The sequence below is a fragment of the Cibotium barometz genome, chromosome 16 (assembly GCF_041138505.1).
Source record: "Cibotium barometz isolate CiBa-2024 chromosome 16, ASM4113850v1, whole genome shotgun sequence".
In the NCBI taxonomy this organism is placed as follows: Eukaryota; Viridiplantae; Streptophyta; class Polypodiopsida; order Cyatheales; family Cibotiaceae; genus Cibotium; species Cibotium barometz.
Window position 1 is genome coordinate 1,770,936 of NC_141061.1, and position 24,912 is coordinate 1,795,847.

The following is a 24,912-nucleotide window of genomic DNA, read 5'->3' on the forward strand; positions in this document are numbered from 1 at the left end:
AGCCCCTTTCCGCCTTTATGTCCAGAGAAACCAGCCCTCTGGCCACCTAGGAGAAGAGCATGCAACCCTGAGCGCTTGCAGTAGTCCAGCCCTCCTGTGTACCAAGCGAGAGAGAGAGAGAAAAGAGCATGTGAGGGGGATATATGCTTTGTATGAGTTTGTGACACGCAGGGTCCGAGCTCCAGGCGGACTATGTAATAGGGTGACCAGCACGATAGGGGTGAAGCAGGGATGCCCGCTATCGCCCACCCTCTTTGGACTGTACATTGATGCGGTCTCTGAATATGTAGAGAGATTAGGAGGCCCAGGGGCATGCCTAGCAGGGGTGTTTGCTGATGATATTGTTCTAATCTCAGACTCTCTGGAGGGATTACAGAGCCACCTGGATGCATTATAGGCTTTCTGTGCAGATAAAGATCTGACAGTGAACCTTGGGAAAACCAAGGTTATGGTGTTTAACACCACACAGGCATGGGTGACGAGATCAGAGCCTCAGTTCACTTTCCGAGGGGAGCCAGTAGAGTACGTCAGGTCATATGTCTACTTGGGAGTTACTTTTACAGGACCGCGTTTCTCCCTGAAGGAGGCAAAGCAAAGAGAAGCTGAAAGTTCCATCAATTGAACGCCATCGACATGATGTCTATGTTCATGAAAAACCAGCCCCTGTCCGCTTTTATGTCCAGAGAAACCAGCCCTCTGGCCACCTAGGAGAAGAGCATGCAACCCTGAGCGCCTGCAGTCCAGCCCTCCTGTGTACCAAGCGAGAGAGAGAGAGAAAAGAGCATGTGAGGGGGATATATGCTTTGTATGAGTTTGTGAGACAGGCATTCCTCTCAAGGCGCTGGAGGTTGCAATGACAAAACACCAACCGCTCTAGCTGAGCGGTACTTAGCCTATTCCTCTTCTTTGTATGGAAGAGGGCCCAAGTGCTCCAATTCCTCTCACATGGACCCAAACTGCAATCCTGTGAGCACAATTTCCATACTTCTCCCGCCATGAGATAGGCTGTAGAGCTGAGTCTCTCGAAGCTTTGCAGTCTCTCAACCGAAGCTCCCTGTCTGGTTGCGAAAGGCCTGTTTCCACATAAAACCTTTAGGCCTGTTTCCCTTTGAAACTTCTGTCCTGTTTCCATACAAAACCATTCATGGCACCATTCAATAATAGTGCCAACAACAGCATACATCTAGTTACCTGTTCCCTCATGAAACATCTGGCAACATAGAGATGCCCATAACTGTAGGTCCCTCTGTTCCTTTCTAACAGGAAGAAAAATAATCTGCTCCATGAGCACGCAACCATGCAAGCTTGCATGGCTCCCATGCCAAGAAACATAACCAGGTGACCTTATACTTCAGCCAATAACCCATGTACATAGCTGAATTTGCAGCCAAAAAAAAACAGCCCATAAACTGTCCTCGAACTAATCTCAAAATAGTCCCGAACCAAAGCAAAGAGAAGCTGAAGGTTCCATCAATTGAACGCCATCGACATGATGTCTATGTTCATGAACAACCAGCCCCTGTCCACCTTTATGTCCAGAGAAACCAGCCCTCTGGCCACCTAGGAAAAGAGCACGCAACCCTGAGCGCCTGCAGTCCAGCACTCCTATGTACCAAGCGAGAGAGAGAGAGAGAAAAGAGCATGTGAGGGGGATATATGCTTTGTATGAGTTTGTGAGTGACAGGCAGAGTCCGAGCTCCAGGCGGACTATCTAATAGGGTGACCAGCACGATAGGGGTGAAGCAGGGATGCCCGCTATCGCCCACCCTCTTTGGACTGTACATTGATGCGATCTCTGATTATGTAGACAGATTGGGAGGCCCAGGGGCATGCCTGGCAGGGGTGGTGGCTGATGATATTGTTCTAATCTCAGACTCTCCGAAGGGATTACAGAGACACCTAGATGCATTACAGGCTTTCTGTGCAGATAAAGATCTGATAGTGAACCTTGGGAAAACCAAGGTTATGGTGTTTAACACCACACAGGCATGGGTGATGAGATCAGAGCCTCAGTTCACTTTCCGAGGGGAGCCGGTAGAGTACGTCAGGTCATATGTCTACTTGGGAGTTACTTTCACAGGACCGCGTTTCTCCCTGAAGGAGGCAAAGCAAAGAGAAGCTGAAAGTTCCATCAATTGAACACCATCGACATGATGTCTATGTTCATGAAAAACCAGCCCCTGTCCACCTTTATGTCCAGAGAAACCAGCCCTTTGGCCACCTAGGAGAAGAGCATGCAACCCTGAGCGCCTGCAGTCCAGCCTTCCTGTGTACCAAGCGAGAGAGAGAGAGAGAAAAGAGCATGTGAGGGGGATATATGCTTTGTATGAGTTTGTGAGGACATGCATTCCTCTCAAAACACCATATTCGTGAATTTGGGAATCTACCAATTCCCATTTTTGAATACTAGAAAAGGGGGGACGTGGATAACATATTTGTAAGTTTCTTAAAACCCTATCATGTGACCTATCATTGAAAAGAGCTTGAAAAATGGGATCTAAAGAGCCATAAAGCGTTCATTTTGGAATAATGGTGTTCAAGTTATGGAAAATCCAAAGTTTTGACCACATGTCCCAAACTTGTGGGAAATTCCCATATTCCCCAATATGGTGTTTCAAGGAGCTGGAGGTTGCAATGACAAAACACCAACCGCTCTAGCTGAGCGGTACTCAGCCTATTCCTCTTCTTTGTATGGAAGAGGGCCCAAGTGCTCCAATTCCTCTCACATGGACCCGAACTGCAATCCTGTGGAGCACAATTTCCATACTTCTCCCACCATAGCTGAGTCTCAAGCTTTGTAGTCTCTCGACCAGATCTCCCTGTCTGGTTGTGAAAGGCCTGTTTCCACATGAAACCTTTAGGCATGTTTCCCTTTGAAACTTCTATCCTATTTCCATACAGAACCATTCATGGCACCATTCAATAATAGTGCCAACAACAGCATACATCTAGTTACCTGTTCCCTCATGAAACATCTGGCAACATAGAGATGCCCATAACTGTAGGTCCCTCTGTTCCTTTCTAGCAGGAAGAAAAACAATCTGCTCCATGAGCACACAGCCATGCGAGCTTGCATCACTCCCATGCCAAGAAACATAACCAGGTGACCTTATACTTGCAGCCAATAACCCATGTACATAGCTGAATTTGCAGCCAAAAAAAAACATCCCATAAACTGTCCTCGAACTAATCTCAAAACAGTCCCGAACCAAAGCAAAGAGAAGCTGAAGGTTCCATCAATTGAACGCCATCGACATGATGTCTATGTTCATGAAAAACCAGCCCCTGTCCGCCTTTATGTCCAGAGAAACCAGCCCTCTGGCCACCTAGGAGAAGAGCACGCAACCCTGAGCACTTGCAGTCCAGCCCTCCTGTGTACCAAGCGAGAGAGAGAGAGAGAGAAAAGAGCATGTGAGGGGGATATATGCTTTGTATGAGTTTGTGACAGGGAGAGTCTGAGCTCCATGCGGACTATCTAATAGGGTGACCAGCACGATAGGGGTGAAGCAGGGATGCCCGCTATCGCCCACCCTCTTTGGACTGTACATTGATGCGGTCTCTGATTATGTAGACAGATTGGGAGGCCTAGGGGCATGCCTGGCAGGGGTGTTGCTGATGATATTGTTCTAATCTCAAACTCTCCGGAGGGATTACAGAGACACCTGGATGCATTACAGGCTTTCAGTGCGGATAAAGATCTAACAGTGAACCTTGGGAAAACCAAGGTTATGGTGTTTAACACCACACAGGCATGGGTGATGAGATCAGAGCCTCAGTTCACTTTCCGAGGGGGGCCGGTAGAGTACATCAGGTCATATGTCTACTTGGGAGTTACTTTCACAGGACCGCGTTTCTCCCTGAAGGAGGCAAAGCAAAGAGAAGCTGAAAGCTCCATCAATTGAACGCCATCCACATGATGTCTATGTTCATGAAAAACCAGCCCCTGTCCGCTTTTATGTCCAGAGAAACCAGCCCTCTGGCCACCTAGGAGAAGAGCATGCAACCCTGAGCGCCTGCAGTCCAGCCCTCCTGTGTACCAAGCGAGAGAGAGAGAGAAAAGAGCATGTGAGGGGGATATATGCTTTGTATGAGTTTGTGATAGGCATTCCTCTCAAGGAGCTGGAGGTTGCAATGACAAAACACCAACCGCTCTAGCTGAGCGGTACTCAGCCTATTCCTCTTCTTTGTATGGAAGAGGGCCCAAGTGCTCCAATTCCTCTCACATGGACATGAACTGCAATCCTGTGAGTACAATTTCCATACTTCTCCCACCATGAGACAGGCTGTATAGCTGAGTCTCTCAAAGCTTTGCAGTCTCACGACCAAAGGTCCCTGTCTGGTTATGAAAGGCCTGTTTCCACATGAAACCTTTAGGCCTGTTTCCCTTTGAAACTTCTGTCCTATTTCCATACAGAACCATTCATAGCACCATTCAACAATAGTGCCAACAACAGCATACATCTAGTTACCTGTTCCCTCATGAAACATCTGGCAACATAGAGATGCCCATAACTGTAGGTCCCTCTATTCCTTTCTAGCACGAAGAAAAACAATCTACTCCATGAGCACGCAGCCATGCGAGCTTGCATCACTCCCATGCCAAGAAACATAACCAGGTGACCTTATACTTGCAGCCAATAACCCATGTACATAGCTGAGTTTGCAGCCAAAAAAAAACAGCCCATAAACTGTCCTCGAACTAATCTCAAAACAGTCCCGAACCAAAGCAAAGAGAAGCTGAAGGTTCCATCAATTGAACGCCATCGACATGATGTCTATGTTCATGAAAAACTAGCCCCTGTCCGCCTTTATGTCCAGAGAAACCAACCCTCTGGCCACCTAGGAGAAAGCATGCAACCCTGAGCGCTTGCAGTCCAGCCCTCCTGTGTACCAAGCGAGAGAGAGAGAAAAGAGCATGTGAGGGGGATATATGCTTTGTATGAGTTTGTGACAGGCAGAGTTCGAGCTCCAGGCAGACTATCTAATAGGGTGACCAACACGATAGGGCTGAAGCAGGGATGCCTGCTATCGCCCACCCTCTTTGGACTGTACATTGATGCGGTCTCTGATTATGTAGACAGATTGGGAGGCCCAGGGGCATGCCTGGCAGGGGTGTTGGCTTATGATATTGTTCTAATCTCAGACTCTCCGGAGGGATTACAGAGACACCTGGATGCATTACAGGCTTTTTGTGCGAATAAAGATCTGACACAGTGAACCTTGGGAAAACAGAGGTTATGATGTTTAACACCACAGAGGCATGGGTGATGAGATCAGAGCCTCAGTTCACTTTCCGAGGGGAGTCGGTAGAGTACGTCAGGTCATATGTCTACTTGGGAGGTACTTTCACAGGACCGCATTTCTCCCTGAAGGAGGCAAAGCAAAGAGAAGCTGAAAGTTCCATCAATTGAACGCCATCGACATGATGTCTATGTTCATGAAAATCCAGCCCCTGTCCGCCTTTATGTCTAGAGAAACCAGCCCTCTGGGCATTTAGGAGAAGAGCATGCAACCTTGAGCGCCTGCAGTCCAGCCCTCCTGTGTACCAAGCGAGAGAGAGAGAAAAGAGCATGTGAGGGGGATATATGCTTTGTATGAGTTTGTGATAGGCATTCCTCTCAAGGAGCTGGAGGTTGCAATGACAAAACACCAACCGCTCTAGCTGAGCGGTACTCAGCCTATTCCTCTTCTTTGTATGGAAGAGGGCCCAAGTGCTCTAATTCCTCTCACATGGACCCGAACTGCAATCCTGTGAGCACAATTTCCATACTTCTCCCACCATGAGACAGGCTGTAGTCTCTCGAAGCTTTGCAGTCTCTCGACCAAAGCTCCCTGTCTGGTTGCGAAAGGCCTGTTTCCACATGAAACCTTTAGGCCTATTTCCCTTTGAAACTTCTGTCCTACTTCCATACAGAACCATTCATGGCACCATTCAACAATAGTGCCAACAACAGCATACATCTAGTTACCTGTTCCCTCATGAAACATCTGGCAACATAGAAATGCCCATAACTGTAGGTCCCTCTGTTCCTTTCTAGTAGGAAGAAAAACAATCTGCTCCATGAGCACGCAGCCATGCGAGCTTGCATCACTCCCATGCCAAGAAACATAACCAGGTGACCTTATACTTGCAGCCAATAACCCATGTACATAGCTGAATTTGCAGCCAAAAAAAACAGCCCATAAACTGTCCTCGAACTAATCTCAAAACAGTCCCGAACCAAAGCAAAGAGAAGCTGAAAGTTCCATCAATTGCACGCCATCAACATGATGTCTATGTTCATGAAAAACCAGCCCCTGTCCACCTTTATGTCCAGAGAAACCAACCCTCTGGCCACCTAGGAGAAGAGCATGCAACCCTGAGTGCTTGCAGTCCAGCCCTCCTGTGTACCAAGCGAGAGAGAAAGAGAAAAGAGCATGTGAGGGGGATATATGCTTTGTATGAGTTTGTGAGACAGGCAGAGTTCGAGCTCCAGGCGAACTATCTAATAGGGTGACCAGCACGATAGGGGTGAAGCAGGGATGCCCGCTATCGCCCACCCTCTTTGGACTATACATTGATGCGGTCTCTGATTATGTAGACAGATTGGGAGGCCCAGGGGCATGCCTGGCAGGGGTGTTGGCTTATGATATTGTTCCAATCTCAGACTCTCCGGAGGGATTAGAGAGACACCTGGATGCATTACAGGCTTTCTGTGCGGATAAAGATCTGACAGTGAACCTTGGGAAAACCAAGGTTATGGTGTTTAACACCACACAGGCATGGGTGACGAGATCAGAGCCTCAGTTCACTTTCGGAGGGGAGCCGATAGAGTACGTCAGGTCATATGTCTACTTGGGAGTTACTTTCACAGGACCGCGTTTCTCCCTGAAGGAGGCAACAACAGCTAGATTAGCTTGAGGGCATGTAGCCTTGGGGCCACCTGAGAGGCAGTGTGCACACATACAGTTTTAGGAGCCACACACCAAATTGTGGCTATTTGATACACTTGTCACACCGACCCTCCTGTACGGAGCTCCAATTTGGGGACCTAGTATACATCACAGATCTTAGAGAGGGATAGATGAGGGATGGAGGCAAATGGAGAGACCACTGATTATGATGATTGCCCGCATGATTCAGAGCAAATCGTCAGTACCACATGAGATTGTTTGGGCTGAGCTAGGTGCCCCACCACCGAGGCCCTATTCCAGACAGTTATCTTTTTACAGCGGCTATGGGAGCTCCCTCAGCAGAGGTACTCTCGATTGGCATTGACCTCATCCATACAGTTGGCAGAGGTTGAAGATACTCATTGTTGGTACGCTCAGATGAGATCATGGTTTGACCTACATGGTTTGCGGATAGAGGCACTACCACCCTTTCAGTACAGTCTGGATTGTCCATTTTTGGATCTCACCTGCTCAGAGCAAAACTGTGTGATCAGGATGGATATCATTAGAGTGGACACACAGAGGACATGGACTAGCCCTGTTGAGCCCTTGGGCACAAAAATGGCTCATTACAAGAGCCATTTTCTACACCTCTCACCGGATGATTTTATCACCCGCCCGGCGTACATGGATGTACACCTATACGTTGTGCCATTGGATAGATCCGAACCTCCTCACACCAATTGCGGATTGAGACAGGGCGATATGTGCATCAGATCGTGGATGATCGCATTTGTCAGCTATGCTACCAGGAGGTAGAGACAGAGGAACAGTACATTTGCCGATGTACAGTCTATTATGAGATCCAAGGGAGATATCACTACCTCTTCCGAGAGGGTTTTGGGCCATTATGCAGGGTCATGGAGTTTGAGGATCAGAGATGCCTGGGATTGTTTCTACTTGAATTCAGGAGACACAGACACAGAGAGACCCTCCTGGCAGACAGGAGGCTGAGCCATGATGTACCTAGACAAAGGACCCTGACAGATTTCTTCGGCACCAACACCAGCAACCCAGCCCACACACCTCCTGATACCTCCTCCATTGGGCCATCAGGGCACCGACCACGCTCCCAGGTCACCATTGATAGAGCAGTTATCTTATGTTGTGCTCGTCGGCCATGCCCACCAGGATCCTGACCACAGCATCCTCACCATCGCCAGATCAGAGCCATTATTGCTCGGCATCGGAGGCACCTACCTCACTTCTACCACCTCTCCATTCTAGATAGCTCCATGGCGGAGATACTTGATCTAAGGAGAGGGCAACACTTCAACTGATCAGCATACATGGATCTACGTGATATACCTTTTTTAGTATTTTCTACTCAGTATCATCTCGGAGTCTTACAGTTCTATTCTTATAACTGTAGGACAATCAATTTATTGTACCTTTTAGTCTCATTTCGTTGTTCTCTTTGATGAGACACCAACTTCAGATGTACTCTTAGTTTTGGTCTCATAGGCCACTATGGCCTCTTAGAGACGTTAATATATCATTTCATTTATTTCATTTCATTTCTGAGGGGAGGGCACCTCTGCAGTCAACAAAGACCGATAAAATTCTGAAGCAATACCCCTCACCTTATTAGGCTCAATCTGAACCTCACCCTGTGAATCCTACAAGTACCTTATAGAATCCCTGCTATGGGAAGGCCTGTGTGATGGTCTACTATTCAATCTGTTGCAACTCAAAACTATCATGCAAGTTTCCAACCTGAGACGAGCAGGCACCACGAGTTTCCTAGTAGTAGAGCTCCATCCCCTTCACCACCCATTGTACTTATTGCACACCCAGATTCAGCTTTTTAGTTCAGTACTTTTTCATTTTGTTGCGATGACAGAGGATACCCCATACAGGTACTCCGATTTGTCTCATAGGCCGAGTTCGGTCTTTTGGAAGACATTAATAAAATCTTTCTTTCTTTCTTTCTTTCCCCTTCGCCTCTGGTCCTTCCTCTGCCTCTGTTCCTCTGCCACCATCGCCTCCTTCCTCCATCGTTGCGCCCCTCCTTCCTCCATCGTTTCCTTCCTCCTTCGCTGCCTGAATCGCTCCCCTCCGCCTCTGATCCTTCCTCCGCCTCTGTTCCTATGCTTTCGCTTCCTTCCTCCATCATTGCGCCCCTCCTTTCTCCTTCATTTCCTTCCTCCTTCGCTGTGCCCATCCGCCTCTCATCCTGCTTTGCCCCCCATCCTCCTTCGCCTCCCCTCCTTGCCTCTGCCCGCCCTAATTCGCCTCTTCCTTCCCCTCTGTTTGCTCCTACCCCTGCCCGCCCTTCTTCGCCATCCTATTGACCGCTCCTCTAAACGCCTCCCCTCCTTCCTCCGCCTCTTCCCTCTGCGCAGCCCTGTTGTGAGGACCGGCAAGGTTTTGGCCTGGAAGATGGCATCTGGACAAAGGTGGCATGGGATTTTCATCCTTGCACAGGCTATGTAGTACGTACATCAGCCGTGAAGCACTCCATCTCCTGCCTATGCTGGTTGTACAGGATATAGCAACAGTGCAGGTGTCATAAGATCTCTTATCTCTCTTACATTTGGTCGATCTTGGAGCCGAGATTTGGGACTGTTTTGGAGAAATCCGGGACAGTTTTGAGGCTCAGTTTTGGAAATGATTTGGCATGGGGTTCGGGGCAGCACATGGTTTCATACCGGGCTGATTTATGAGCTAATATTGGGGACTGTTTTGTGACAGTTTTGGACAGCTTTTAGAGGTGTTTGCTTTGTGGAAAGATCTGGTGTTGTTCACACTCGCACCTTGGTATCTTGTAAGAGCTTCTCTATCAATAAAGAAGTTCCTAGGGGGGGCCGGCCATTCCGGCTCAGTGTCATGTTCCCTTTAGCTTTGTTTATAGTTATTTCCACTGTGTTTTCACATCTTTGTTTAACATTTAAGTGTTTGTCCATTGATCTAGGTTCCTATCCGGTTTCATATATAGATGACATTGTGCTGATGTCTAGCTCCAAAGAGGGGCTACAGAAGCACCTGGAGGCATTGCAAGATTTTTGTGAGCAGAGGGACCTCACCATTAACCTTGGAAAAGCCATGGTCATAGTCTTCAATACCACATCGGTGGGACTGAGAGACACAAGATTCGCATATATAGGGGAGACAGTGGAGATTGTGCACTCTTATGTATATCTATTTGGGGGTCACTTTCATAGGGCCACGATACCGGATGAAACCAGCAGCACATGCCAGGATTGCTAGGTCTTGCGAGACTTGAGCGACAGTGCTTTCAGGCCTACTTCTAGGAATTGTACGCCAAGAGATGGTGTTTTGACACCTTAGTGACACCTGCAGCGATGTTAGGGCACCTTTTTGGGGCCCCAATCTTAGTGAAGAGGATTGGAGGAGGGTGGAGAGGCTACAGATTATGATGTATTCACGTATGATCAGGAGTAAACCATCAGTGCCTCATGCCATTGTTCTAGCAGAGTTTGCAGCCTCCCTCCTAGTTGTGGATGCCATGTTCCAAAGGGTCTATAGTTTTGAGCAGAGATAGGCTCCCCATGTTGGAACTCGAGTCATCCCGCCGCCTAGCAGAGGTAGGACACATGCAAAACTTGGTACGCCAGGGTCACAATGGTTTCAGGCACATGGGTTCCATTTAGACTAGTTACCTCCTTTCCACTACAGCCTCGATGCTCTTCTCCTACAGCTCACCCACTAGGACATTAATCACCTCATCCATAGAGATCTATCTAGACTAGAGACACATCACATGGGTAGCACCACAACAGCTTGGCGCTAACATGCAGTTCTATCATGACAGTTGCCAACAGTCCAGGCCAAGTGGCTTCTTTCGGGAGCCTCGTTACATGCTCAGGCACATTTCACATAACATGAGGATTGCTATTGGCCAGATCAAAATTTCGTCTCACTAGGTCAGGGTGGAGACAGGGAGAGCAACAAATATCCCTAGAGAGGACAGGATCTGCTTTCTATGCACATTGGTGGAGGTGGAGACGGGGGGCACTACATATGCAGATACTCAGTGTATTGTGAGATCAGAGGGAAATTTCACTGTCTTTTCCTTGAGGGGTTTGGGCCACTCACAAGAGTTCCAGACTATCTAGATTAGAGATGCTTGTGGCTTTACCTACTAGAGATCAGGTGGCACAAAAACCATTTACTTCACATGAGACAGGCAGCCCACATACACATCCCAATTAACCCATCACGAGCTTCTTTGACCAACCGCTGAGATTAACCATGCAATGTATACAAGACTTGAGTGTTTCCGGAGAGAGCTACTCAGATCCAGAGATCTAGACAGCTGTGACCGAGAGGACCCCAGATGGCCTCTTTCAGGAGATTTCACGTGCTATCCTATGCGACATGGTGCCAGACAGAACACTATGTACTAGCTCCTCTATCTCTGATACCTCATGTACAGCATCTTATAGTCTTAGCACGCCCTATTGGAGTAGCTGCAGATCATGCATACCTCTCTTTCTCCCTGGACTGTCACTACTCCACACAGCCTATCAGACATCAAAGATCGAGGCATCCTAGATACCACTTCACTAGGGAGACTGCCCATGTCTATACTATTTACATTCCACTCTGGGTATCGATGCCAAAGAGGCATAAAACTGAAAAAAAATAACTCAAAATGAACTCTTAAGACTCTTAAGAGTTAAAATTACAATGGGTTCTATTGCATCTAGTTCGAAATTGAGGTTCAAAATAAAAATAGCTATATTTCTTGTCCATATAGGAGACTTTTGCCTGTGTACCCTTTACAATAATAGAGATAGGGTCTCCTAAGTCCACGAAGGGGACTACTTTGCTCAGTTGTGCTGTAAGTACATCTGTATCTAATATGTAGTCTTCTCGAAGCTCTTGAGCTATGTCTGCCCTATCCCAGCCTCTCTCTCTCTCTCTCTCTCTCTCTCTCTCTATATATATATATATATATATATATATATATATATATATATACACGGTCCATTTGGCATGCTCCACAGCCTCCATGGCTAAGGGTCTTTTGCCCAAGGAGATGCAAAACCAACATAGAAGCTCTCTTTATCCACATCCAAGGAAGATATTTAAATAGTGGATTTTTCTTTTGTCTTAGCTAGCAGCACAATTCTCTAAAAGAAAACACTATTGGCCATTGCTTAGTAAAGGCTTGGCTGTTGTGGGGTGAGTGAGAAAAGGGATTGCCTATTTAGTGCAGATACAGTGGCACATGGGCTTGCTGAGGATGCACTTGACTATTTATATATATATATATATATATATATATATATATATAGAGAGAGAGAGAGAGAGAGAGAGAGAGACGCACTCTCTCTCTCTCTCTCTCTCTCTCTCTCTCTCTCTCTCTCTCTCTCTCTCTCTCTCTCTCTCTATATATATATATATATATATATATATATATATATATATACAAACTTCAACCTTGGAAGCGGGTTTGCATCTGCAGCTGCATCAAAAGGAAACAAAATTGGGATACTGGCATTTGAAGTGGCTAACACCATTGCCAAGGGCTACAGTTTAAAGCAGTCATTATCAGTCGAGAGCTATCAGAGCCGAGAGCATAAAGTCCTTGAAAGAAGAAGTTTTATGTTCTGAAGGTGTCGAGCGCTTGGTATCTACAAACATGACAGAGCTTCTAAGCCAATCACAACCCTTTTAACCATATAAATCATTGGCATACTCGCATTAATCATAAATGAATAATCTGCATCTATCTAATGTCAGCACATAAAAAACGTACTTCAACACTAGATAACTCCCGAAAATATTAAAATCTCAAGAAAAAAAATTATCATGATTTTTTTTCTTAATTTTTTGTATTTTTCTAGGGCTTCAAAATATACTAATTTTGAAATCCACCAAATTCTATCTTATGGCACTCCAAATCTAAAATTCTCTAGAAAATTTTAGCAATAAAATTTACCAAAATACAATTGATATTAAAAAATACCAATTTTTAGGATTTTTAAAATAATTTCTAGAAGTTTTTTAAATTTTTTGTAATTAAAAAAATTTACCTCGAGAATCCCATCGAATACAAGTTTTTTCAATTCCGCCCAAAAATTCTCAAATCCAATTAAAATTTGTAACTTTAATGAATTTACTAAATTTTTGGAAAAAAAAAGAATTTTAAAGGAATTTGAACAGTCAGGGGCGTTCGAACGGACCGACCAAATGCCGGTCACCAAACTCGGATATTTCAAGAATTTGAAATAACCTTTGTGTCAAATTTTCCATGAATTTTTATTTTTAAATTTTTTTTAATAACCCCAAACACATTAGAATACTCTTCTTCCTCCATTGTGCCAAAATTGCAAATAAGTTGCCCTGGTACTTAGGCAAGCCTCTCAGAATTGGCTTTCTCCAACTACACTAGGGTCTCTAAGCTATCATGCACATGTGAGATATTCTCATTTTCCTTTTCCTTCTTCTCCTCCTCCTCATAACTCATCTTGTCAACTGGCTTCGATTTCCTAACCAACTTTCTTTTCTTTTTGTGAGGACTAGGGGTAGTAGTTGAAATTAGGGTTGTGGGAACTAGAGCTTGAAAAGGGTAAGATTGAGATTAAGGGATATTTAATGGGGATTAGAGCATATGGCTTCAGAGAGAAAGATGAGGTGATGTCCTAAGATCTCATTGGCTCTGATACCAAGTTGAAATTAGGATTGTGGGCATGGATACATGAGCAAGGGGAGAGAGCTCTATGGTGGATGGAACGTGAAGGAAGCCATGGATTTGTGCCTGAGGAAGAAGAGTTAGTATGCCTAATCAACTCAAGAAGAAGAGTTAGTATGCTTAATCAACTCAAGAAGAAGAGTTAGTATGCTTAATCAACTCAAGGAAGCATAAACAAGAGACCACAACTTGGATGAACCAAAATGAGTTATCTCTCTTCATTAGCATGTGGCTCTTAATATAGCCAAAGGTTACAAATCATGTGGATTAAAATGGTTCCACCTCACCTCCATAATATCCCAAATATCTTCCTCTTGTCAAGAGGTTGTTCCCACACATCCCCTTAGTACAAGAACTTGTGCTTCTTGGCACCACACTTTCAACACTCCCCCTTGGTGCCATCTTGGACACTTGTACATCATGTTCAAGAAATGAATCTTGTACATCATGTTCAAGAAATGAATCTTGGACACTTGTACATCATGTTCAAGAAATGAATCTTGTACATGATTTAAGGTTAAGTTAGAGTTGTTAGACAAGATTTCAACTATGTTGGCATACTCTTCTTTCCTTTCACAACTAGCAAGCAAAATAGCTATAGCTTCATCACCATCAAGTACTTTACTAATGGTAGCAAGTTGTTGTTTGATACTTTTATACTTGTTGATGTGTCTTGTTAGATCAAGACTATTACCTAGGCTGAGTTAATACAATTGCATGAGCAAGTAAACTTTGGAGTGCTTTGCTTGTGTACCAAACAGTGTGTTTAGCTCTTCCCATGCCTCCTTGGCCTTCTTATCCCAACGATATGATGAATTGGCTCACCATCTACTAATGCAAGTGTTATAAGTCCCAAGGCTCTCTCATTTTTCTCATTCCATGTGCTTCCTATGCTTGCTTGAGTATCCTTCCCTTGAATTATTCCCCATAGATTTTTTTTCATGAGTGCATACATGATCTTTGACTGTGCCAGGTGTGAAATCCCATACCACTAAACTTGACAATTTCATCTTGGTCCATGGTGAATAGGGGGTCTTAACAATGCCCACTTCTATGTGGTGGTACAACTGGCAGTGTCTACCCTTTACAATGGTTGGGCTCAATGAGACTTATGAATAAATCTACACCACCTTGCCTTAATGTAGAAGACACTTACATACATGCCACATTCCTTACTGATTTGCAGGATGCCTCAACTTGGTGGTTGCAATGAAGGAAACTCAAGGACTACACTCATTAACATGGAGTACACACATGTTCCACTCATCATAGGGAGTAGAACCTACTACACCTCAATAATGGAGTACACACATAACTCCTCAAAAGGGAGAAGTCCACCATGGAAGCTTAGAGCTCCAAAGAGTAATAGTACTCATAAAAGTATAATGATCAAAAGGGTACAATGTCCATGAGCCCTATGCCTCATATAGGGTCCCCTAAAAGTACACATGTAAGAGCCCAAGTGCCTAGGTCCCATTCCCCATGTGCACGTGCATGTGCATGTGCATGTGCACCCAAACCTACTTCATTTTACAAACCATCCCCTCCTACAATGATTTAATCCTCGAAATCGAAGGGTGGTCATGCCCAAAGAAAAGACATATACAAGTGGCTATGTACAAAAGCCAAAAAAATTCACATCCATGACTGAATGTAGCGGAAGACCCATGCATGAATCATATGACCCCCTGGGTCAAATGAAAAGGATAGAGGGCTCCCGTCTCTATGATGATGAGTTTATCAATGAAACCTCCTGGATCAAGGCATGCAAAATCTAATGAAATGGCCCCATGATAATCTGGTGCAAGTGGAGTAGATAAGGAACCACTGTCGATGATGAATCTAGTTGAGTATCCTCCAGGATCAAAGGGATATGTATGGTATACACCTCGAACTATCGAAACTTGAATGGTAGTAGCTCCTCGATCAAAAGGAAAGCTCAACTCCAAAGAGATAGTACCCCCAGGGTCAAAAAGAAAACTCATAAGCCCATCCTCACGGACGACCACGCTGTGAATCTGGCATGAAAGGTATCTACCGAAGAAGCTTGAAACTCCTAGCCAGAATGTCAAGTGGTCTTGGCACTTGACATTCTGGCCAAGACTAGAATATGTCAGAGATGCACCTGATTGAGCCACATATCGAAAAACTATGCTCCTCAACAAATGGCAAAGAATGCATCCAAAGAAAAATGTCCTGACTCCAAAGAACGCAGGACCATGTCGACATCCGTAGAGGAACCAAATGAGCATAGATAAAGGTCAACCTCATGTAGAGTCAAATGCAATCTCATGCCTCCATCATATGTAGCACCACTCAAGAGGTCTAAAGCATGATCCACCATATCTATGTATATATGAGTATGATCCGTGAAAAGATGCAGGGGGGAAGAGAGCTTGAGCTCTTGCAAGCACACACACACTCACAAAACCCTAATAGAGAACACACAAGGTGAGAGGCTGAAAATCTTCTTCTTCTTCACTCAACACTCAACACACCATGTACAAAGATAAGAGTACACACAATATGAAAGGTACTCAACCAAATACATACAAGGGTTCTCTATAGTGTGAACCCAACTAAATGAGCTGGTGCTATAACTATGCTAGTCTCTAGAATGGCTGTCACACAGCCTGTCATCCCACTGGGCGCATATCCCCCATGATCTCACCAACCATGCCAGTGGTATAAGTGTGGGGCCTATCCCCCAGGCGGGTCATTAGTGTCCACCGCCTCACTAGATGAGCTCGATATCTCAACACTCCCCCTCGAGCTCAACTCCATCTCATGTACACCAAGCGAAGCCCTGAATCTGCGGAGCTTCTCTCTATACCCAATGCTTTGGTGAAGATGTCAGCTACCTGATCCTGTGGTGGTTGACATAAACAAGGTCAAGGTCTCCTGCCAAGACCTTCTCTCTGACAAAATGGTAGTGGACCTCTATATGCTTCGTGCGAGCATGAAAAACTAGGTTCCTGGCCAACTGTATACTGCTAATGTTGTCACAGAAAATAACAACTTGTCTATCCACAAATAGACCCAAATCTGTAAGTAGCTTTCTCAACCAAGCTACCTCACATGCTGCCATAGCAGCTCCTCTGTACTCGGCCTCTGTACTAAATAGAGCAACTATAGGCTGCTTCTTGCTACTCCAAGTCACAGCAGCACACTCCCTAAAGAAAACATGAAGCCACTGGTAGATCTTCTATCTGAGATTCTACCAGCCCAATCAGCATCTGTGTACCCATGTACACATATCTCTGTCCCAGTTTCATAAAACAGTCCACAATGCAAAGTAGACCTCACATACCTCAGTATGCGTCTCAATGCATCCAAATACGGTTTCCGTGGAACCTGCATAAACTGACTCACCAACCCAACAACATAGCTCAAATCTGGTCTGGTGATCGTCATGTAGATCAAACTTCCTACTATGTGCCTATACATAGTAAGATCCTCCAAAATCTCTCTTGAATCTGCACTCAACTTGCCATTCTGATCCAATGGCATAGAAATAGGCTTACAGCCTGTCATACCATACTTGGACAACATGTCCAAGCCATACTGTCTCTACAGTAATCCAATACCATGTGGTGACCTAATCACCTCAATGCCCAAGAAATATCTGAGCTCACCCAGATCCTTCATCTCAAACTTCTCTCTAAGTAAGAACTTTACATCAAATATCTCTGCATCATGATCCCCCGTAATGATCAAGTCATCTACATAGATGATGACAACAAGCACAACCCCTCTATCATCGTGTCTCACATACAGCGAGAAATCTGCATTGGCTACATGAAAGCCAATAGTGACAAGATATACTGAAATCTTGTTAGAACATGCTCTTGGTGCTTGTTTTAAGCCATACAAGGCTTTCTTTAACCTGCAAACATGCTCGGGGTGACTCACATCCTCATAACCAGGTGGCTGCAATGTATACACCTCTTTTTTCAAATCCCCATGCAAGAATGCATTCTTTACATCCATCTAATGTAAAGACCATTGCTTTGACGTAGCCACTGCTATCACAACTCTCACTGTTTCCATCTTGGCAACTGGGCTGAAAGTTTCCTCATAATCAATGCCATATGTCTGCGCATATCCTTTGGCTACCAACCTAGCCTTATACCTGTTTATGCTTCCATCACTGTTATGTTTTACTTTGTACACCCACTTGCATCCAATGGCTTTCTTGCCTTCAGGCAATTGCACTAAATCCCAAGTCTCATTTCCATATAGTGCATCCATCTCCTTATCCATAGCTTTCTCCCAACACACATTTCCAACAGCCTCATCAATGCATGTGGGCTCTACAACCTGCACAACCTTTGCCATATATGCATAGTGATGTGCCACATAACCATCATAGGTAAACGTCTGCAAGCATAGGGTTTTTCACTCTCCTAGATCTTCGCAGCTTTTCATTCATGGCTTCCATAGCCTTCTTTACACCAGGTGTTCTCATAGCTGGGATCCCAAGCTCCTCATCAAGGCTCATCTCTGAGCCACTAGTCAACATGAGAATGCCCTGCAGAAATGTCAGGCATACCAAGGGGCTCAACCAATTTCTCTTTTCCTTTACGTGATGTACTAATCACATGCCACTCCATGGTCTATCAATAGACCCAGTAGATGAGGACTCTCCTGGTCCACTCAAAGACTGTGATTGCTGACCTACATTCTGTGCAACCACACTTCCACTCACATCAGCCCCAACAGCTTCTTTTTCAGCAACATACCAGCTGCTCATCTCATCAAAGACATTATCCCTGCTTACCCTCAACTCACGTGTATCCAGCTTAGTTCTCAGCTCATCTGGCACATGCACATATGCAATGCATCCAAAAACTTTCAGATGAGACAAATCAGGTTTTCTGCCAGTAAACCTCTCTTCTGGAGTTACATCATGTATGGCTGCAGTTGGAGTCCTGTTCATGATGTATACTGCTGTAGAAATAGCCTCAGCCTGATAGCTATGCGGCATATTCTTCTCTTCGATCAATGCTTGCGCAATCTCAGCAATGTGCCTGCCTTTTTGCTCAGCAACTCCATTTTGCTGCGGAGTGTATCTGGATGTAAACTGTCTCTGAATACCATTCTTCTTCAAAAATTCAAAGAACTCATTGGAGAAGTACTCCCCCCCTCCATCTGACCTTAGGCATTTTACATATTTCCCTGTTTGCTTTTCAACCAAAACTTTGAAATTCTGAAAGTGGGTGAACACCTCACTCTTCTCCTTCATGAAATATACCCACACTTTTCTTGTGTGGTCATCAATGAATGTCACATAATACCTACAGCCTCCCATAGACATGGTCTTCGTAGGACCCCATACATCTGAATGCACAACATCTAGTGCATTTCTGCTCACATATCTGTTACGTGGAAATACATGCTTTGTTTGCTTTCCAAATTGGCATGCTTCACATATTCTCTGCATACCTTCCACTTTAAACTTTGGCAGCCCTGTCACAATTCCTTTAGTCTGCATAGACTTCATTCTCTGCACATTCACATGTCCAATTCTTTTATGCCAAATGTCTATGTCTGCTTGCAACAATTCCTGAACCATTTGCAAACATCGGAGCACTCATTTCAAGCATGTCTACATTCAACGTAAACATTCTACCCACTCTGTTGCCTTTTGCAACCAACCTGCACTTGTCTTTAAAGTCTTCAACATAACAACCATCAGGGTTAAACCGAACCTGGAAACCCTGCTCAATCATCTGGCCAATTGAAACCAGATTCTTTGTTATGTTCGGAACATGAAGTACATCTACAAGGTACTTCACTTTGCCATCCTGCATAGACAATGGCACATCTCCAACATGGGTAATTGGATGAGCCGTGTCATCCCCTGTCTCCACAAAACCTGGTCTTTCAAGGTTTTTCATCTCCTTAAACCACTCCCCATGACTTGTCATGTGGTTCGAAGCACCTGCATCCACATACCATACATCATCTTTTTGTGCTGCTTCAACATTTTTAAACATGGCATTCACAACATGCTGCATAACAAACAACCTTTCATTATCCTCATTGTTTCTACTTGAGGATGCATAGTTGTTTTGCTGCACTTTTCCATTTTGCATGTCAACCTGCTTCTTATAACATTCTGCATGCACATGTCTAGGCTTACCACAATAAAAGCATTTACGTGCATCATTATATTGCCTTTGCCAATTCCCACGTCCTCTTTGACTCCCCCTGCCTCTGAATTTGCCTCTTCCACCTATGTGTTGTTGATGTTGATGTTGTTGTTGTGTATTCTGGGACTGTTGTTGTTGCTACTGCTGGCCATAATTCTGTAAAGTTGGGAATGTTTTTCCGAGTCTGAATAGACGTCTTGAATGCCTTGTATTGTGGCCCGAGACCACATAGACAGACTTCCACCTTATCATCATCATCTACTGACACACCAACAAATGCAAGGGATTCCACAATAGCCTTTATCTTCAATGCATATTCATTCACAGACATGCTTATTTTCTCCACAGTATGAAGTTCATTCTTCAACTGTATCTTACGTGCCTTGGTATTTGTTTCATAGAGTTTTACCAAGGTGTCCCACACCTTCTTGGGGGACTTGGCATCCTGAATGTGCCCAATCATGGTGTCCTGTATACTAATGGAGAGCCAATACATAACTTTCCTAGCTCCTTAGTTCCAGTCTTTAAACTCTTTCACATCTGCAGCAGTCGGATTTATGTCCGGTATCTCCGGTGCCTTTTCATGCTCACCTTCTATGTAGTCCCAATAGCCCTTTCCCCCATCAGGAAATTCGTCAACCTGAACCTCCAAGCATGGAAGTTGTTCTTATCAAGCTTCTCAGCCACAATCTGGGTTATGCCATCATTTGACATCTTGCCAGACAGACAAATTTACCAGAAATAGTACTCTGGTTTGTCCTGCACAAACTGCTGTATTTTTTGCAGCAGTATTGTAGTACTCTCAAATGTCACAACCAGTGACTTCAATATGCATACATACATCCAATGGCAACTGTTGACCTCTTTGCAGCACCCACAGTGTCTGCATAGCCAATCTATCTTCTTTCAGTTCTTAAAACAGATTTCTGCAGAGAATCGATGACTTACCCACCCCGCAGTGCTCAAAATCGCCTGTTTTCTGAAAAATGGAGGTCCATACGCGCCCGAAACACGTTTTCCGCCCAAAAAAAATGGGTTCCTGGCCAACTGTATACTGCTAATGTTGTCACAGAAAATGATAACTTGTCTATCCACTCATAGACCCAAATCTGCAGCTTTCTCAACCAAGCTACCTCACATGCTGCCATAGCAGCATCTCTGTACTTGGCCTCTATACTAGATAGAGCAACCGTAGGCTGCTTCTTGCTGCTCCAAGTCACATCAGCACTCCCCAAAAAAAACATGAAACCACTAGTAGATCTCCTCTGAGATACTACCAGCCCAATCAGCATCTGTGTATCCATGTACACATATCTCTGTCCCAGTTTCATAAAATAGTCCACAATGCAAAGTAGACCTCACATACCTCAATATGCGTCTCAATGCATCCAAATGCGGCTTCCGAGGAACCTGCATAAACTAACTCACCAACCCAACAGCATAGCTCAAATCCAGCCTGGTGATCGTCATGTAGATCAAACTTCCTACTATGCGCCCATAGTAGGATCCTCCAAAATCTCTCTTGAGTCTGCACTCAACTTGCCATTCTGATCCAATGGCACTGAAATAGGCTTACAGCCTTGTCATACCATACTTGGACATGTCCAAGCCATACTGTCTCTGCGCAGTAATCCAATACCATGTGGTGAACTAATCACCTCAATGCCCAAGAAATATCTGAGCTCCCCTAGATCTTTCATCTCAAACTTCTGTCTAAGCAAGATCTTTACATCAAAGATCTCTGCATCATGGTCCCGCGTGTAATGATCAAGTCATGTCTACATAGATGACAATAAGCACAACCCCTCTATCACCATGTCTCACATAAAGCGAGAAATTTGCATTGGCTACATTAAAGCCAATAGTGACAAGATATTCATAAATCTTGTCAGACCATGCTCGGTGCTTGTTTTAAGCCATACATGGCTTTCTTCAACCTGCAAACATGTGGGGCGACTCACATCCTCAAAACCAGGTGGCTGCACAACATATACACCTCTTCCTGCAAATCCCCATGCAAGAATGCATTCTTTACATCCATCTAATGTAAGGACCGTTGCTTTGACGTAGCCACTGCTATCACAACTCTCACTGTTGCCATCTTGGCAACTGGGCTGAAAGTTTCCTCATAATCAATGCCATATGTCTGTGCATATCCTTTGGCTACCAATCTAGCCTTTTATCTGCTTATGCTCTTATCATAGTTATGTTTTATTTTGTACACCCACTTGCATCCACACCAATGGCTTTCTTACCTTCAGGCAATTGCACTAAATCCCAAGTCTCATTTCCATATAGTGCATCCATCTCCTCATCCATAGCTTTCTCCCAACACACATTTCCAACAGCCTCATCAATGCATGTGGGCTCTACAATCTGCACAACCTTTGCCATGTATGCATATAGTGATGTGCCACATAGGTGAACCTCTGCACAGGGTTCTTCACTCTCCCAGATCTTCGTCCCAGCTTTTCATTCATGGCTTCCATAGCCTTCTTTACACCAGGTGTTCTCATAGCTGGGATCCCAAGCTCCTCATCAAGGCTCATCTCTGAGCCACTAGACTCTCCATCAACATGAGAATGCCCTGCAGAAATGTCAGGCATACTAAGGGACTCAACCACTTTCTCTTTTCCTTTACATGATGTACTAATCACATTTGCAGGATTGGTATTATGACGCAGCCTGCCACTCCATGGTCTATCAAACTGAACCACTTGATGAGGACTCTCCTGGTCCACTCAAAGACTTTGATTGCTGACTTGTATTCTGTGCAACCACATTTCTACTCATATCAGCCCCAACAGCTTCTTTTTCAGCAGCATACCAGCTGCTCATCTCATCAAAGACAACATCCCTGCTTACCCTCAACTCACGTGTAGCAGGGTTATAACATCTGTATCCCTTTTGCTCAAGGGAATATCCAATAAACACACATTTTTCAGCTTTTGGATCCAGCTTGGTTCTCAGCTCATCTGGCACATGCACATATGCAATGCATCCAAAAACTTTTAGATGAGAGAAATCAGGTTTTCTGCCAGTAAACCTCTTCTCTGGAGTTACATCATGTATGGCTGTAGTTGGAGTCCTGTTCATGATGTAAACTGCTATAGAGACAGCTTAAGCCCAATAGCTATGTGGCATATTCTTCTCTTCCATCAATGCTCTCGCAATCTTTACAATGTGCCTGTTTTTTCGCTCAGTAACTCCATTTTGTTGCGGAGTCTATATGCATGTAAATTGTCTCCGAATACCATTTTTCTTCAAAAATTCAAAGAACTCATTGGAGAAGTACTCTCCCCCTCCATCTGACCTCAAGCACTTTACATATTTCCCTGTTTGGTTTTCAACCATAACTCTGAAATTCTGAAAGTGAGTGAACACCTCACTCTTCTCCTTCATGAAGTATACCCACACTTGTGTGGTCATCAATAAATGTCACATAATACCTGCAGCCTCCCATAGACATGGTCTTCGTGGACCCCATACATCTGAATGCACAACATCTACTGCATTTCTTCTCACATATCTGTTACGTGGAAATACATGCTTTGTTTGCTTTCCAAATTGACATGCTTCACATATTTTCTACATACCTTCAACTTTAAACTTTGGCAGCCCTGTCACAATTCCTTTAGTCTGCATAGACTTCATTCTCTGCACATTCACATGTCCAATTCTTTTATGCCAAATGTCTGTGTCTGCAACAATTCTTGAACCATTTGCAAACATCACAGCACTCACTTCAGGCATGTTTACATTCAATGTAAACATTCTTCTCACTCTGTTTCCTTTTGCAACCAACCTGCACTTGTCTTTAAAGTCTTCAACATAACAACCATCAGGGTTAAACCGAACGTTAAACCGAACTTGCAAACCCTGCTCAATCATCTGGCCAACTGAAACTAGATTTTTTGTTATGTTTGGAACATGAAGTACATCTGCAAGGTACTTCACTTTGCCATCCTGCATAGACAATGGCACATCTCCAACATGGGCAACTGGATGAGTAGTGTCATCCCCTGTTTCCACAAAACCTGGTCTTTCAAGGTTCTTCATCTCCTTGAACCACTCCCCATGACTTGTCATGTGGTTTGAAGCACCTGAATCAACGTACCATACATCATCTTTATGTGCTACTTCTACATTTTCAGACATGGCATTAACGACATGCTACATAACAAACAACCTTTCATTATCCTCATTGTTTCTGCTCGAGGATGCATAGTTGTTTTGCTGCAATTTTCCATTTTTCATGTTAGCCTACTTCTTATAACAATCTTCCTGCACATGTCCAGGCTTATCACAATAAAAGCATCCACATGTATCATTATACTGCCTTTGCCAACTTCCACGACTTCTTTGACTTCCCCTGCCTTTGAATTGGCCTCTTCCACCTGCGTGTTGTTGTTGTTGTTATTGTGAATTCTAGGACTGTTGTTGTTGGTGCTACTGGCCATAATTTTGGTTACCTATTCGGCCACCTCCTTGACCGCGTCCACGGCCTCCTCTACCTCGTCCTCTTCTTGAACTTGTGTAGAAGGCCTGTTGCTCTGAACTATTTTTGTTTTGTGAAGACTGTTGATCTTCACCGAAGCTCTTCTCTTCTATAATCAACATGGACACCAAATCTGTAAAATATGAAATGTTTTCTCGAGTCTGAATAGACGTCTTAAATGCCTTGTATTGAGGCCTGAGACCACGTAGACAGACTTCCACCTTATCATCATCATCTACTGAAATACCAATAGATGCAAGGGATTCCACAATACCCTTTATCTTCAATGCATAGTCATTCACAGACATACTCTTTTTCTCCACAGTATGAAGTTCATTCTTTAACTGTATCTTGCATGCCTTGGTATTTGTTTCATAGAGTTTTACCAAGGTGTCCCACGCCTCCTTGGGAGACTTGGCATCTTGTATGTGCCCAATCATTGTGTCTTGTATACTGATAGAGAGCCAATACATAACTTTTCTGGCTCCTTGGTTCCAATCCTTGAACTCCTTCACATCTGCACAGCAGTCGGATTGATGTCCGGTATCTCCGGTGCCTCCTCATGCTCACTTTCTATATAGTCCCAATAGCCCTTTCCCATCATGAAATTTGTCAGCCTGGACCTCCGAGCATGGAAGTTGTTCTTATCAAGCTTCTCAGCA